The 8,268-nt window shown below is 40.9% G+C and overlaps 1 pseudogene; it reads left to right on the forward strand.

The window, feature by feature from the left end:
• Positions 1–5,720: 5,720 nt before the first annotated feature.
• LOC110595969 lies at positions 5,721–6,033 on the forward strand (annotated as a pseudogene).
• The last annotated feature ends 2,235 nt before the right edge of the window (positions 6,034–8,268 follow it).

An 8,268-nucleotide genomic window follows, 5' to 3' on the forward strand; every position in this document is an offset into this window, starting at 1 on the left:
TGAGACTCCAACTCAAAAAAAAAAAAAAAAAAGAACACACACATAAATTGTTAGAACTAAGAAACAAATTCAGCAAAGTTTCAGGATATAAAATCAACACACAAAAATCAGTTGTATTTATACACACTAGTGATGAAGAATTTCAAAATGAAATTAAGAAAACTATTCTATTTACATATGCATTAAAAAAAATACTTAGGAGTAAATTTAACCAAGGAGGTGAAAGACTTGTACACTGAAAATTACAATATATTGCCAAACAAAATTAAAGAAGACCTAAACAAATAAAATAATATCCCATGATCATAAATTGAAAGAATACTGTAAGATGACAGTAGTACCCAAAGCAATCTATAGAGTCAATGCAATTCCTATCAAAATCGCAAGGGAGGTTTGTTTGGTTTGGAGGAGTTTTGTTTTTGTTTTTGTTTTTTTGTAGAAATAGAAAAACTCAGAATTATTTGAATTTCAAGAAACCTCAAATAGCCAAAATAATCTTGAAAAAATAAAGTTAGGGGACTCAAAGTTCTGGATTTCAAAACTTACTACAAAGCCACAGTAATCAAGATAATATGATAAGCCAGGCTCAGTGGCTCAGCCTGTAATCCCACGCCTTTGGGAGGCTGAGGTGAGTGGATTGCCTGAACCCGCGGGTTCGAGACCCGCCTGGGCAGGCTAGACCTCATCTCTACAATAAATCAAAAAAATTAGCCGGGCATGGTAGCGCACACCTGTAGTTCCAGCTACTTGGAAGGCTGAGGCGGAAGGATCGCCAGAGCCCAGCAGGTCGAGGCTGCGGTGGCCGGGAGCGGCCACTGCACTCCAGTCTGGGCGAGAGAGTGAGACTCCAACTCAAAAAAAAAAGATAATATGATACTTGCATAAAGGTAGACATATAGGCCAACAGACTAGAATAGAAAGCCAATAAATAATCATCTATATGGTCAATTGATGTTTGACAGGAATATCTATATCATTCAATGGGAAACAGCAATCTTTTCAACAAATAGTGCTGGGAAAACTGGGGATATCCACATGCAAAAGAATCAAGATAGACCCTTATGTTATACTATATACAAAAATTAACTCAAAATTAATCTTTTATTTTTATTTTATTTTATTTTTTTGAGTTGGAGTCTCACTCTGTTGCCCAGACTAGAGTGCAGTGGCCGCTCTCGGCCACCACAGCCTCAAACTGCTGGGCTCCGGCGATCCTTCCGCCTCAGCCTTCCAAGTAGCCGGAATTACTGGCATGCACTACCACGCCCAGCTGACCCGGCTGGTCTCGAACCCATAAGCTCAGGCAATCTTCTCACGTTGGCTTCCCAAAGTGCTGGGATTGTAGGTGTGAGCTACTGCGCCCAGCCTCACTGTGGTTTTGATTTGCATTTATCTTATGTCTAATGATATTGAACATCTTTTAATATGATTACTGGCCATCTGTATATCTTCTCTGGAAAAAAGATCTGTTCAAATCTTTTGTCCATTTTTGAATTGAATTGTTTGTTTTTTTTGTTGATGAGTTATTGGAGTTCTTTTTATATTCTGGATATAATTCCCTTGTCAGATATATGTCTTGCAAATGTTTTCTTCCATACTGTGTGTTAATTTCTTACTTTTGTGAGTGTTCTTTGATACACAAACATGTTTAATTTTGTCTAAGTGCAATTTATCAATTTTTTTCTCTTGTTTCCTCTGCTGTTAGTGTCATACTTAAGAAACCATTGCCTTAGGTAGGGTGCGGTGGCTCATGTCTATAATCCCAGCACTTTGGGAGGCCAAGGTGAGCTCTCACCTCTACAATAAATTAAAAAAAAAAAAAAATTAGCTGGGTGTGGTGGCGCATGCCTGTAGTTCCAGCTATTTGGAAGGCTGTGGTGGAAGGAAGGGTCATCTGAGCCCAGCAGGTGAGGCTGCAGTGGCTGTGAGCGAGCCACTGCACTCAAGCCTGGGCAATAGAGGGTGAATCCAACTCAAAAAAAAAAAAAAAAAGATCACAATGAGATACCACTTCATTGCCCCTAGGATGGCAATTACCAGGACTATGGAAAACAACAAGTAGTGGCAAGGATATAGAGAAACTGGAATCTCTGTGTGTTGATTATGTAAATGTAAAATGGTGCAGCCACTGTGGAAAATAGCTTGGTGGTTCCTCAAAAAACTAAATATAGAACTACCATATAATCCAGGAATTTTTTAGGCCGGGTTCGGTGGCTTAGCCTGTAATCCCAGCACTTTGGGAGGCCGGGGTGAGTGGATTGCCTGAGCCTGTGGGTTTGAGACCCACCTGGGCAACTTGGTGAGACTGCATCTCTACAATAAATCAAAAAATTAACTGGGTGGTGCGCGCCTGTAGTTCCAGCTACTTGGAAGGCTGAGGCGGAAGGATCGCCGGAGCCCAACAGGTCAAGGCTGCGGTGGCCAGGAGTGGCCACTGCACTCCAGTCTGGGCGACAGAGTGAGACTCCAACTCAAAAAAAAAAAAAAAAAAAATCCAGCAATTTTTGTCAGAGACAATGGCTCATGCCTATAATCCCAGCACCTTGGTAGGCCAAGGCAGAAGGATCCCCTGAGCCCAGCTGTTCGAGACCAGCTTAGGCAACATAACAAGACTTTATCTCTACAAAAAAAATCCAAAAATTAGCCAAGCCTGTTGGTGCATGCCTGTAGTTCCAGCTACTCAAGAGGCTGAGGTAGAAGGATCACCTGAACCCAGGAAGTCAAGGCTGCAATAGCTGTGAGCAGCCACTGCACTCTAGCCTAGGCAACAGAGTGAGACTCAGCCTCAAAAATAATAATAATAATAATAATAGCCAGGCTCGGTGGCTCAGCCTGTAATCCCGCGCCTTTGGGAGGCTGAGGTGAGTGGAGTGACTGAGCTCGCAGGTTAGAGACCCGCCTGGGCAGGCGAGACCTCATCTCTACAATAAATCAAAAAATCAGCCGGGCGTGGTAGCACATGCCTGTAATTCCGGCTACCTGGAAGGCTGAGGCGGAAGGATTGCTGGAGCCCAGTTGGTTGAGGCTGCGGTGGCCGGGAGCAGTCACTGCACTCGTCTGGGCGACAGAGTGAGACTCCAACACACACAAAAAAGAAAATGTTAAGTGAAATAAGGCAGGCACAAAAGGACAAATATTATGTGACCACTTATATAAGGTGTCTGGAATAGGCAAACTTATGGAGACAGAGAGTAGATTGAGGTACCAGGGGCTGGAGGAAGGAGGAGATGTAAACGCTTAATGGGTACAGACTTTCTGTTTGTGATGATGAAAAAAGTACTGGAAATAAATAGTAGTGATGGCTACACAACATTTTGAATATAATTAATGCCACTGAATTGTACATTTAAAATAGTTAAAATTATACATTTATGTTAAATATATTATGCATATTTACTACAATAAAAAATATACACAATTAGTCCAAAGGAAGGCAGAAAAGAAAAAAAAAAAGAAAGAAAGAACAGATGGGACAAAAAGAAATACAATTAAAAATGTTAAATTTATATCCAAACCATATTAATATCACATTAATTGTAAATGTGCTAAACAACTCAATTAAAAGGCAAAGAATGTCAAACTAGGGGGCTGGGGAGAAGCAAGACATACTATATGCTGCTTACTAAAACCTCACTTTAAATTTTTTTTTTTTTTTGAGTTGGAGTCTCACTCTGTCGCCCAGACTGGAGTGCAGCAGCCGTTCCCGGTCACTGCAGCCTCGACCCACTGGGCTCCGGCGATCCTTCCAACTCAGCCTTCTGAGTAGCCGGAATTACAGGCATGCGTTACCATACCCGGCTGATTTTTGATTTATTGTAGAGATGAGATCTCGCCTGCCCAGGCAGGTCTCGAACCGCGGGCTCAGGTAATCCACTCACCTCAGTCTCCCAAAGGCACGGGATTATAGGCTGAGTCACCAAGCCTGTCCACTTTAAATTTAAAGACATAAATTAGTTAAAAAGTGAGAGGGTAGAAAAAAGATATACTATGTTAACTTAAAGAAAGTTGGAGTGGTTTTATTAATATCAGATAATGCATATTTCAGAGCAAAAATAATATCAGTGCTAAGGAGGGTCATTTCATAATAATATAGGAGTCAATTTATCAAGAAGACATAATAATTTGACCATTTAGGCACCTAATAATAGAGCTTTAAAATACATGAAAAGAAAAATTGATAGAATTGAAAAGAAGAATAGATAAACCCATAATTATAGTTAAAGAGTTTAATCTCTGTCTCACTCAGAGATAAAATAAGTAGAGAGAAAATGAGTAAAGCTATAAAAGGCTCAAACAAGACTATCAACTAAACTGATCAGATTGAAATGTATTAATAACAGAGTGCTCCAACCATCAGCAGAATAATACACGAGACATTTACCAAGATAGACCATATTCAATGTCATAAAATAAATCTCAATAATATAAAAGCATTCACGTCATACAAAAACACACTTTCCCACCAAGAAAGGTCCAGGTCTGAATGACTTCACTGGGCTTTTTTTGTTTTTTTTTTTTTGAGTCAGAGTCTCACTCTGTCACCCAGACTGTAGTGCAGTGGCCGCTCCGGGCCACCGCAGCCTTGACCTGCTGGGGTCTGGCGATCCTTCCGCCTCAGCCTTCCGAGTAGCCGGAATTACAGGCACGCGCTACCACGCCCGGCTAATTCCACTGGGCTTTTATGTGAAATATTTAAAGAAGAAATAATGCCAATTCCACAGAAAACTCTTCTAGAAAATGGAAGAATAGAGAATTTTTTCCAGCTCATTCTATGAGACCAGAATTACTTTGAAACCAGACTACAAGAAAAGAAAAACTACAGACTAATATCTATCATGAACACAGATGTAAAAATTCTTAACAAAATTTAAGTCCAATTCAACAATATATAGTAAGGTTAATACATCACGAGCAGGTGGAATTTATTTGAGAAATTCAAGCCTGGTTCAACACTGAAAATTTACCATATCAACAGACTAATGAAGAAAAATCACATGATCATGTTAACTGATGCAGAAAAAGAATTTGATAAAATATATCTATTCTTTAAAAAAAAAAATTTTTATTTTGTGTATTTGAGGTTTATAACATGATGTTATGGGATACATTGAAAAAGTAAAATGGTTAGTATAGTGAAGCTAATGAGCATATTATTATCTCACATAGTAACCTTTTTGTGTGTGACAAGAGCAACTAAAAGCTATGTATTTAACAAAAAATTCTGGTGCAATACAATTTTAACTATAATATTCATGTTGTACATTAAAATACAACTATTCTCAATAAAACTCCCAGCACTCTAGGAATAAAAGGGAACTTCCACCTCCTGATAGAAGAACATCTTTGAAAACCTACAGATGGTGTTTTGTCTTATGATGAAAAAGCAAATGCTTTTCCCTAAGATGAGAAACAAAAACAGGGATGTCAGCTCTTATCAGCTCTTTCAACATTGCACTGAAGGTTCTAGCTAGTGCAATAAGATAAGAAAAGCAAATAAAAGGAATGCAGATTAGAAAGGAAAAAATAACATTGTCTTTATTCACCTACATAGAAAATTTTATGGAATCCACAAAATATCCACTAGAACAAGTAGGTTTACAAAATTGCAGGATACAAGATCAATATACAAAAATAACTCTATCTCTGTGTGCCAGCAGTAAGCAATCAAAAATTGAAATTTTAAAAATATCGCTTTCCGTGCCAATAGTGCTCCTGCAAACATGGTAAACGTTCCTAAAACCCGCCGAACTTTCTGTAAGAAGTGTGGCAAACACCAGCCCCACAAAGTGACACAGTACAAGAAGGGCAAGGACTCTGTTTGCCCAGGGAAAGCAGCGTTACGACAGGAAGCAAAGTGGCTATGGTGGGCAGGCTAAGCCGATTTTCCAGAAAAAGGCTAAGACTACCAAGAAGATTGTGCTGAGGCTTGAGTGTGTTGAGCCCAACTGCAGATCTAAGAGAATGCTGGCTATTAAGAGATGCAAGCATTTTGAACTGGGAGGAGATAAGAAGAGAAAGGGCCAAGTGATCTAGTTCTAATGTCATTTTGTTATAAAGAGAATAAAAATCTTGATTATATTTACTTTAAAAAAATAAAAAATATCATTGGGCACAGTGGCCCACGCCTGTAATCCCAGCACTTTGGGAGGCAGAGGCGAGAGGATTGCCTGAGTCCAGGTGTTCAAAACTAGCCTGGAGCCGGACTTGGTGGCTCAGCCTGTAATCCTGCGCCTTTGGGAGGCTGAGGTGAGTGGATTGCCTGAGCCCGTGGGTTCGAGACCCGCCTGGGCAGCGAGACCTCATCTCTACAATAAATAAATAAATCAGCCGGGCGTGGTAGCGTGCGCCTGTAGTTCTGGCTACTTGGAAGGCTGAGGCGGAAGGATCGCCGGAACCCAGCAGGTCGAGGCTGCGGTGGCCGGGAGTGGCCACTGCACTCCAGTCTGGGCGACAGAGTGAGACTCCAACTCAAAAAAAAAAAGACTAGGCAACTTAGTGAGCCCTCTCTCTACAATAAATTAAAAAATCTGCCGGGTGGTGTAGTGGTGCCTATGGTTACACCTACTTGGAAGACTGAGGCGAAAGGATTGCCTGAGCCCAGCAGATAGAGGCTGCAGTAGCCATGAGAGTGCCACTGCACTCCATCCTAGGCAGCAGAGTGAGACTCCAACTCAAAAATAAAAAATGCCATTCAGGCCGGGTGCAGTGGCTGCCTATAATCCCAGCACTTTGGGAGGATGAGGTGAGAGGCCTGCCTGAGCCCATGGGTTTGAGACCAGCCTGGGCAACTTGGTGAGACCTTGTCTCTACAATAAATAAAAAAATTAGCTGGGTGTGGTGACACATGCCTGTAGTAGTTCTAGCTACTTGGAAGGGTGAAGTGGAAGGATCGCCTGAGCCCAGCAGGTGGAGGTTGTAGTGGCCGTGAGCATGCCACTGCATTCCAGCCTCGGCGACAGAGTGAGACTCCTACTCAAAAAAAAAAAAAAAAAAATTCAGAGGTGCAGTGTGGTGGCTCACACTTGTAATCTCAGCACTGACGAGGGAGATTACTTGAGCCCAGAAGTTTGAGACCAGCTTGAGCAACATAGCAAGACCTTGTCTCTTAAAAAAGAAAAAATTAGCTGGGTGTGTTGGTGTGTACCCGTAGCCCCAGCTACTCAGGGAGGCTGAGACAGAAGGATCTCCTGAGCCCAGGAAGTTGAGCTGTGGTGAACCATGAGCATACCACTGCACTCCAGCCTGTGAGTGAGAACCCCAACTCAAAAAACTTAAAAATTTCAGCAATAAATACATGTATTCTTTTTTTTTAAAGACGAGGTCCCGCCAAGTTGCCCAGGCTGGTCTAGAACCCCTGGGCTCAGAAAATCCTCTCTCCTAGGGTCCCCAAAGTGTTGGGGTTACAGGTGTTAGCCACTGCACCCAGTTATTACATCTATTCTTAAAAACAAACCATCAAACAAAAAAAACAAAAATTTTATTGTATATATCTGAGGCTTATAACATGATGTTATGGAATACATAGAAAGAGTAAAATGTACTATAGTGAAGCAAATTAACACATAGATGAATCTGAAAATAAGTATGCTGAGTAAAAGAAGTCATACAAAAAAAAGGACATACAATATGTTTCCATTTATATAAAAGCCTAGAAGGTGCAAACAAATCTATGGAAACAAAAAGCAGATTGGTGATTGCCTGGGGACTAGAATATGGGAGGGAGTCCAGAGGAAAGGAATGGGAGGGGGAAATCAGAAAGCAGGAAAAGTAAACTTTTTTTTGGAGTCAGTCTCACTCTGTCGCCTTGCCACTGAGTGCAATGGCATGATCACAGCTCACCGCAACTTTGATTTCCTGGGCTCAAGCAATCCTTTCACCTCTGCTTCTGGAGTAGCTGGGACTACAGATGTGCATGATACCACACCCAGCTAATTTTTTTATTTTTATTTTGTTATTGTAGAGATGAGGTCTCGCTATGTTGCCCAGGCTGGTCTCTAACTCCTGGGCTCAAGTGATCCTCCCGCCTTGGCCTCCAAAAGTGCTGGGATTATGGGGTGAGCCACTGCACCAAGTCAAAAGTAAACTTTTTTGAGGCAATAAATATGCTCATTATCTTGATTGTTCTGACAGCTTCACATGTCAAAACTTTTCAAATTGTACATTTTAAATATGTGTAATGTATCGTACATCAGTAAATTTTTTAAAAAGCTTCTAAGGGATATTTTTCAGTTTTTAAAGCAGTTTTCAGGCAGTTTTTAAAGTTATCTT

The sequence above is a fragment of the Carlito syrichta genome, unplaced genomic scaffold (genome assembly GCF_000164805.1).
Source record: "Carlito syrichta isolate Samal-C Ts95f unplaced genomic scaffold, Tarsius_syrichta-2.0.1 Scaffold305636, whole genome shotgun sequence".
Taxonomy (NCBI): Eukaryota; Metazoa; Chordata; class Mammalia; order Primates; family Tarsiidae; genus Carlito; species Carlito syrichta.